The sequence below is a fragment of the Phacochoerus africanus genome, chromosome 12 (assembly GCF_016906955.1).
Source record: "Phacochoerus africanus isolate WHEZ1 chromosome 12, ROS_Pafr_v1, whole genome shotgun sequence".
Classification (NCBI taxonomy): Eukaryota; Metazoa; Chordata; class Mammalia; order Artiodactyla; family Suidae; genus Phacochoerus; species Phacochoerus africanus.
The window spans coordinates 4530784-4540038 of NC_062555.1; the positions used below are offsets into that span (position 1 = coordinate 4530784).

Genomic DNA, 9255 nt, shown 5'->3' on the forward strand with positions numbered 1-9255 from the left:
TATTCTGCTAACTCGACCCCTCATAAACCACTTGGCCATGAGCTTCCTCTTTCTCTTATCCCTTAGAGGACATATCATGCTTGTGCAAACGGCGTGCCAATCTGCACAGGTCCGGCGTGCCTAGACCAATGCATTATGTCCTCATTCAGCTGATCCTGTGAATAGCTTATGCCTTTAGGTTTCTGTTCTTAAGTCATTTACCAGCACTGTGACTGTTTTTCAAGCAGGAAGATGGGATAAAGTAAAGCAGGAAGATGGAATTTTTCATCAAAGAGGCTAAGAAAATATTGTAGAGACATGTCTGGTGACAATATATAAAATGGATAAACAATAAAAGCCTACTGTATAGCACAGGAAACTCTACTCAATATCTTATAATACTTATAAGGGAAAAGATTCTGAAAAAGATTTTGTATATATATATATATATATATATATATATATATATATATTCAGTTATGTATGTATATACATATAATTAAGTCACTTAGCTGTGCACCTGAATCATTGTAAATCTACTTCAATATAAAACATAAATAAATTAAAAGAACAGTGGGGACAAAAAAAAGTTCAATAATATGACTAGAAATAAGTAGGATATGAAACAAGACCTAACAAAATTAGAAAGTTTAAAAAAAAAAAAGAGTGGCACCTCATCTTCACAAGAATAACAGGAATGAATTTACACTAGTGAGGACAAAAGAGAAAACAGAAAAGGAAAAGAGTATGTGTAAAATATTGAATGTACTAGATTATAGACTGAAAAAAATTTTATACTTTTTAATAAAGTTTTTATAAAGTTTTTTAAAGTTAATACATTAGATTTCATTGGTCAGAGAGGTCTCTGTTACACATCTTTGTCTTTACAAACTTTAAAAAATATAAAATATGAAATATTCTCAACTCTCAATCCAGACTCAGGTCTGAATTTGGTCCTCAGGCAACAGTTTGCTGACCCCTGCACTAGAAAAGCACATAAGACCTCAAAGATATGATGTACATATATTTGGGTTCCTTGACAACAATAAAAAGCAAAGATTCGGAGACTTTTACTGAAAACTATAATACCATCCATCCATCTCTACCTCTGCCATTCCCCCCAAAAAATTACATTTGAAAAAAAAAATTGAAAGATTGTGTGCCTGGGATGTATATCAACTAATTAACTTCTATTTTCTATGAAGATAAGAAAAACAAACAAACAAAAAAAAAAACACCTTATGCATCAGCCAAAAATGCCAAGTCACCTATAAGAAAAAAATGTCAAGAATGCCATGAGTCCTCTCAATAGCAATTTTTATACCATACTCAGTATTTTGAGATAACCAGGAAAGAAAATGTCAGCCAAATTTCATCCTTCTATATTAACTCTAAGTTTGAAGTTCCAGGAGGATAATTATGGACAGGAAGGGACTCAGATAATACTTCTTTCCACTTGAGGTCACCATGCTGTCGCCGTCATTATCATAATCCTCGTTGTCACCGTCAGCATCGCCAGGGCTGCAATTCCAGGCGTAATGTGAGCATTCTTTTTTTTTTTTTTACCAGATCAAAGGAGATAATTCCTAAAATACAAGATGTTTAAAACTGAAAATGTTTTAAATGTGTTACATATTGTGTTCATATAACTTGAAGTTCCCTTTTCCTCAGGCTTTCTTTCACGCATTTTACTCATTGTCCTCTTGCTCACTCTGTTTAGAACAGTTTCCAGAGTATGTGAATGTCAAGCCCACTTGTGTCCTGCTCAACAACAGTATTGTCTGGCGCTCTCATTGGTAGTACTTTGACTTTTTAAGAGATTTACATACGGTGGGTTTACAGTGTTGTGTTAGTTTCAGGTGTACAGAGAAGTGATTTAGTATATGTGTACACACACATGTATATATATGTATATTCTTTTTCTGATTCCTTTCCATGATAGGTTATTACAAGACCTTGACTATAGTTCCCTGTGCTATACAGTAGGTCCTTGTTGTTTACCTATTTTATACTCAGGAGTGTGTACCTGTTAATCCCAATTCCTACTTTATCCCTCTTTCCCTTTCCACTTTGGTAACCGTAAATTTGTTTCCCATGTCTGTGAGTCTGTTTCTGCTTTGTAAGTAAGTTTATTTGTATCACTTTGTTATATCCCATTTGTAAGTGGTGTGGTATGAGAGTTGTCTTTCTCTTCCTGATTTACTTAGTATGATAATCTGGTCTGGCCATGTTGCTGCAAATGGTATTACTTTATTCTTTTCTTATGGCTGAGTAATGCTTTGATGCTGGTTGAGAAGTGCTAATATTTGCATTGGTTAAACTTTTATATTGTCACTTAGGCTTGAATATGAAAGAGAGGGAATGATTAATTGCAAGGTAAACCAGTCCTCATAATCATATGCAAGTTTGCGTATATCACAAATAAAGTGGTCACTTAGTATCTTTGGAAGGAAATACATTTTCATTTTGTCTGTTACTGCACATTTCTACCCTTGTCTCTGAGAAGCAGCTCTGCAGCGTGACCATAACAATTCATTTTAGCATATTTGTTGCTTTTATCCCTTTCTTGTAACACCAGGGAGGATGAGCAAAGGAGAGGTGCTCAGGGGAGAGCTGAAATAAAGGATGCAATTCAGAAGCCGTCGTTGCCTTTGGCCTCACTCAGCTTCCTCTGCAGACCCCTTGGATATTGTGCACTCTCCAGCATTCCTCCTGGCATCACTGTTAGTAGACTCATGAGCGCTGTTCTCCAGTCATGTTCCGCAGGAATATGTGCACCCATCACACTCCTGGTTGACGTGCTCTCGAGGTCCTTGGCAACCAACCACATTACTCCTCACTGTCGAAAGAGAACAGCAGAACTTAATGTGTTTTCAGAATCTAGATCTGAGTTTTCCAATAAAGTAGCCATTAGCCACAAGTGACTATTTAACATTTTGTTGAAACTGGAGTTTTCTTATAGCCCAGCAGGTTAAGGATCCACTGTTGTCACTGCAGTGGCCTGGGTCGCTGCTATGGCATGACCTCGCTCCCTGGCTGAGGAACTTTCATATACTGCGAGAAGAGAAAAAAAAAAAAAAGTAAGTTTATACAAATGAACCTATTTGCAGAACAGACTCAGAGACTTTGAAAACAAACTTATGGTTATCAAAGGGGACAGGTGGTGAGGGGAGCGATGGATTGGGCATTTAGGATTGGTATATGCACACTGAAATATATGGAATGAATGGCGAATGGGGACCTGCTGTATAGCACACTCTACCCAATATTCTGTGATAATCTATATGGGAAAAGAATCTTAAAAAGAATAGATGTGAGTATATGTTTAACTGAATCACTTTGTTGTACACAGCAGAAATTATTACAACTTTGTAAATCAAGTATACTTCAATAAAATGTTAAAAAATTAAAAATTTTTAAAAATTGATTAAGTAATATTAAAATTGACTTCTGCAGTCCCACTAGTTACATTTCAAGTATTCAGAAGCCATTTGTGATGAGTAGCTGCTCTTAGGTTTGGACAGCACCGATATGAAACATTTCAATCACTGCAGGAATGTCTGTTGGATGATGCTATATCCTAAGTTCACAGTAGTCTCTTTGGAAAGAGGGTCATAGAGTCAACTGTGTTTGGAAAATGCTGTGCATTTCATGATCCTATTGGAGAGTTGGGAGGCGTATTTTTAAATATGTTGTAATAATTTTAAACCCAGTATTTCCCAGATTAAATGGATAAAATAGTCATTTTTTTCTTCCTGTCTAGATTCGGGGCGGGGGGGGACTGATATTTCATGGAATGTGCTTTTAGAGAGTATGTTAGGAGATTTAAGAAATGATTTATTTCACAAACACTAGTAAAGAAACTAACTGGAATCTCATGCACGATGTGTTTACTGCATATAAAGAGATTTAGCTTGTAAACATAAATTTAATAACTTTTTAAAACCGCATTTACCACCATATGCTCTATAGCACATAAGCAGACTAATGGAAACTCTGTACTTGGTTAAAAACTAATTCAAAAATGCAAGGCCTCTTTTTGTTTGTTTTTCGTGGGGAAATTATGCAGAACCTCACAGATTTTGATTTATGTATAAAAGCAAAGGCTTGTTGATTGTTGGAGTTACTAACGTTAGTTGGCATGCTTTGTTGTTAACTAATAGCAATAGATGGATGTTCTGATTGGGTCCTCTACAACAGTGGTTCATAAACAAAGGAATTACTTTTAAAGGCACATAACTTCCAGTGTGTATGGACATGGCAAGTACACTGAATACCACAATGGGAGTGAAGAGCAATTTGTTATCAATGCAGTATCATTATTGCATTAAGTTGGTCAGGGTTTTACTTTGTTCCTCTTAAGTATTAATATTTAGCACATTCATAGGGTTGCTCTTAGTGATTGATTATGCTGGCTGTTTATTTGGTTGTGAAAACTTGCAAATGATTTTGACATTCTGACCAGAATTTGTTCAGCTTCAGTTCTTCCATAAGATCAAGTTCTTAAACCGTTTTAAGTTGACTACCATTTAAAGAGTTTTCAAACACTTATCTAAAGTTATTTCACTAATGAATGATAGGGTCAGGATACAGGGAGAGCAATTCTGAAATACAGTCTATTTTTTTTGCTTTATATCTGTCCAATACTGGATTTAAGCACTAAAATAATATTTAGTATATAAATGTTATGTAGGAAAAAACAAAAATCGGACATTTTCAAAAACAAGGGCAAATGCAGAACCCAAGGGAGCAATGAGAAATTTTATCCTGATAGAGACAAAAACATCAATCCCTCCTTGGCGAGGTTAGCTTTTCCGAAGACAAAGTAAGACTGAGTGTGTGCACAGAATAAGCAAAAGGCAGTCCTTTGGGGCATAAACAAAGCCTGTCAGAAATCAGAAGATATGACATCACAGCTAAAGTTTGCCTCTTCTGCTTGATAGGAGTCATTGTCACTAGCTAAGTCTGCAGTATAAGAAGGGATGAGAAATACATGGAATATCTTTACCTCTTCCATGAGATCAGAGTTATCTAGGATAAGAACTTGCCTTCACCATGTATCTTCACGTATAGAAGTGAAGATGGTGTAAAATTAAGCTAAAGCAAATGTATGCAGTGCGCTGCAACCAAGCATAAGACTGTGTATAAAAGACACATGCATGTGAGAGAAAAATCCTAAGTAACAAAATATGTGATACAAGGCATTTCTCAATCTACAGCATGAAAGCAATGTGTTGCCTGATAAACTCTCAAGCAGCTCGTGAAAAGAGGTATTGTCATCTGCTTTTACTTATCTTGTTTCTTGTTTATTTCTGTTGCATTTTAAAAAATGACTTATCTAAATAAAACGGAGGCATATGCATTTCAAAAATTAGGAAAAATAGAAATGACTAAAGAAAAAATTAGTAGTTGTCCATAGGTTATTTTTATTTTTTAATTTTTTAAAATTTTTTTTAGATTTTTTAAATTGTTATTTCCCCAATACAATTTTTTTCCTACTGTACAGCATGGTGACCCAGTTACACGTACATGTACACATTCTATTTTCTCACATTATCATGCTCCATCATAAGTGACAAGACATAGTTTCCAGTGCTACACAGCAGGCTGTCATTGCTCATCCATTCCAAAGGCAATAGTTTGCATCTATTAACCCCAAGCTCCCCAACCACCCCACTCCTTCCCCCTCCCCCTTGGCAACCAAAAGTCTATTCTCCAAGTCCATGATTTTCTTTTCTGTGGAAAGGTTCATTTGTGCCATATATTAGATTCCCATGTGGCTCACAAAATAGGTTATATAAAGTTGCCCAAATCCAGAAAGTTTTTTTAGGGGGGGATTTTGCTAAAAATTTTGCTTATCAAATTGATAAAGTGTGAGAGAATATTTCAAGTTTTCAATCATTCTGTAATTTCACTAATCATTCATTCATTCATCCATTCATTTATGCATGTGTCCATATATGTATCGTGGTTTAAAAGTCTGAATGTATGCATGTGTTTGTATGTTTGTCATTTCTTCTTGAATATCTTTGTCTCTAAGTATTCATAACAATAAGTTGCACTATTTTAGTTGAATGTTGATGTAAACCCTATCACACAGTTATCTTTATTTACTTGATAAAAGTAAATAATTAAATAATTAGTAGGGTGGGGGCAGTAAATTAGGAGGTTGGCATTAACACAGATACGCAATTATGCATAAAATAGATAAACACCAAGGACCCACTGTGTAGCACAGGGAGCTATACTCAGTGTCTTATTTTAACCTGTACTGGCAACGAATCCAAATAAGGATAGAAAAACATAAATATATATGTATGTGTAACTGAATTGCCTTGATGTACCCCTGAGACTAACACAACACTGTAAATTAACTATGCCTCGATTTTAAAAAAATTAAAAATAATTAAATGAGTCATATCAGCTGCCCACCTTACCCTGTTATTTTTCTTGAATCTTCATCTACTCATACTAAGTCTTACCTCACATTGCTAAAGATATGTCATGTATTATATATTGACACCTGCTTTTATGTTGCTTTGAAACTTGCATCTTATTTCTTTTTATTTTTTAAATTTGTACGGAAGTGTGGTGATTTACAATGTCGTGATAATTTCTGCCGTACAAAAGGCGATTTAGTTGTACTTATACACACATCTACTCTTTCTCACACTCTTTTCCCATATACATTATCACAGAATTCCGGGTGGAGTTCTGTGTGCTCCATTTGACCAGTTATTGCATATACCTCAGTGTGCATGTGCCAATCCCAAACCCCAAGTCTCTCCATGCAACTTTTTTTAATCATGTATTTCTTGTCTCTTCAAATATGCTATGAATTCTCAAATTAGTAGCCACAGATTCCACCAACTTTGAATGCCTGAAGTACAAGTAAATGCTTGGTTGTCTTTTTTACAATGAATGTTTGTTGAACAATTATAAAATATAAGGTACAATAAGGAATGCAAATAGTAGATAATGCACTCTTGAGCTGAAGATAATCAATGGGTGCTTTTCAATAATGACTCAGATAATCAACAACATTTAAAAATCTCATTTGGACAGCTCAGGCAGTAAGAACGCAGGCTGTGTTTATAGTGAATGTTTTAGTGAGATTCTCAGAGCATCATTGGAGAAAACAAGTGTGTATTATAATTTTTATCTCTTTTACCAATTTGCTATTTACTGATATTTTTATTTCTGCCTGGATAAATGTTGGCGTTTTATTCCATGAAGAAATCAGTGCACTGAGCAATTGTAACAAGTTGATGCTTTTTGCTTTCTTCACTTAGTCATGCTATAGGTCTGAATGAGGGGATTGCAGCAGGTGTTTTAGAGACAACCCCGTGCGATCCCTCCTTCCCGGACAATGTGCTTGTCCTGTCTCTCATGAGGTCTGCCTGGTAGAGAACAGAGTCCAGCCTCTACCCCACAGCCGGCAAGGAACCTTGGTCTCATAAACCAGAGGAACTGAATCCTGTCAACCACTTCACGGGTAAGTTTGGAAGCAAATCCAACCCTAAGTGAGCCTTAATTAGGGCTGATACCGTAATTGCAACCTTGTCAACACCCTTAGCCAGAAGCCCTAAGCACGCTGCCTTTGGATTCTTAACCTACAAAAACTGTAAGATAATACACTTTTATTCCTGTCTTTTAGGATAGTTGTCGCACTTGCACAGATAGCTGTGCAGAGGTGGACACGGAGAGCCTCGTCACACACACGGGTGTAATAAATCATCACCACCATCTACACCGAACCGCGATGGCCGCGCTTGCTCACTCCAGCAGACGTAAAAAAGAACACGCTCTTGATTTTGTGGCAATGCCACTATTACCATTTCTAGAAAATCCAGTAAAATTATTTTGAAAATTAAGGGAAATTTTACAGATAACATAACCCCAATTCAAAGTGGAGTGGTGCCTTGGTAAAGTCACAGGTTACAAATTTTCCCTAATTAATCTTTGGCCTTTAGTTCTGTTGGCTTGTAGCAAGTTTTAAGCTTATTTTAAAAACAGGTGTGTAACCTCTTTTGCCCTAATGCATTCGCTTTTAGCAGTCCTTGGTTGGAAACTACGGTGGTATGAAAGTATTTGGTGGTGACTACCAAAGATAAAATACAATTCCTGTTGATACCTTCTTCAAAAAGAAAAAAAATCTAGAATTTTTGTACATGTCCTAGAGGCATCTCTAATGATCATCAAACATCCTGGAATTTTGGATGCCACTAAATGTGCAACCCACTTCCTGGGCTGTGGCCCTAGATCATTGAGGGCTAGAATCATTAGGCATCATGATAAGTAATTTCCTACAAGCACAATTGTCTTTTTCATTTAGTACCATACCTACGTGCCTTTAGATGCTGAAAGAGTCTGCTTATCAATCTTTAACCTTCTTTCCCATGATGGGCCAGAGGACACATTTACTAGGCATGACCATTCTATTCCTAGCCTCAAGTTCTAACACAGCAGCGCTCCATGAGTCCCATTGATCCAACTATGGTCGGGGTTTATCATTTCAAATTGCACAAACGTCTCTTAATTCACGTCTTATGTAACCTGCAACTCAAACATAAAAAATGTAAACAACTCAGATATGAAGATCAAGAATTATCATTTAGAAGTCCTGTAGTGTCTCAGTGGGTTAAGAACTGGACACTGTCTCCATGAGGATGCGAGTTTGGTCCCTGGCTTCACTCAGTGGGTTAAGGATCCAGCATTGCTGCAAGCTGTGGAGTAGGTCAGTAGGTTGCAGGTGTGGCTTGGATCTGGTGTTGCCATGGCTGTGGTGTAGGCCTACAGCCACAGATCTAATTCAGCCCCTAGCCCAGGAACTTCCATATGACACAAGTGTGGCCCTAAAAAGAAAAAAGTATCATTTATTTAATAAAGTGGTGCCAAATTTAGCCTGTTCACAATATTTGACTTCCATTGTACTGTAGGTATTCAATAGTGCTGTTATTTCCAAATTAGGTTTATAAAAATACTGTCTAAAAGATAAAATTAAGTGATTTTTCTTTCTTTTACTGTTCTTATTTGATATCCATGTAACAAACTGGGGGTGTTTATTTTACTCTTCATTATTTCAAGAATAATTCTTTATAAATACTTTCTCCCAAAAGTTAAAAACATAAGAAAGATCAAGATAAAAATAGTGGCTGGAAAACATTTCATTTAAAATGTGACAAAAATATTTTAATGTAATATTTCTTGATATATCCATTGTATTGAAAATAATTACTGCAAAGTAGGCATATTAAGAAGAAAAAAATGGTAAAA

At 36.0% G+C, this 9255-nt stretch overlaps 1 long non-coding RNA gene across 1 annotated transcript; it reads left to right on the forward strand.

Annotated features, from left to right (window-relative positions):
- Positions 1-5197: 5197 nt before the first annotated feature.
- On the forward strand, positions 5198-8652 carry LOC125112793 (uncharacterized). Its single transcript, XR_007131254.1, has 3 exons — positions 5198-5249; positions 7272-7474; positions 7637-8652. It is a non-coding gene; the product is annotated as an uncharacterized LOC125112793 (long non-coding RNA).
- Positions 8653-9255: the final 603 nt, after the last annotated feature.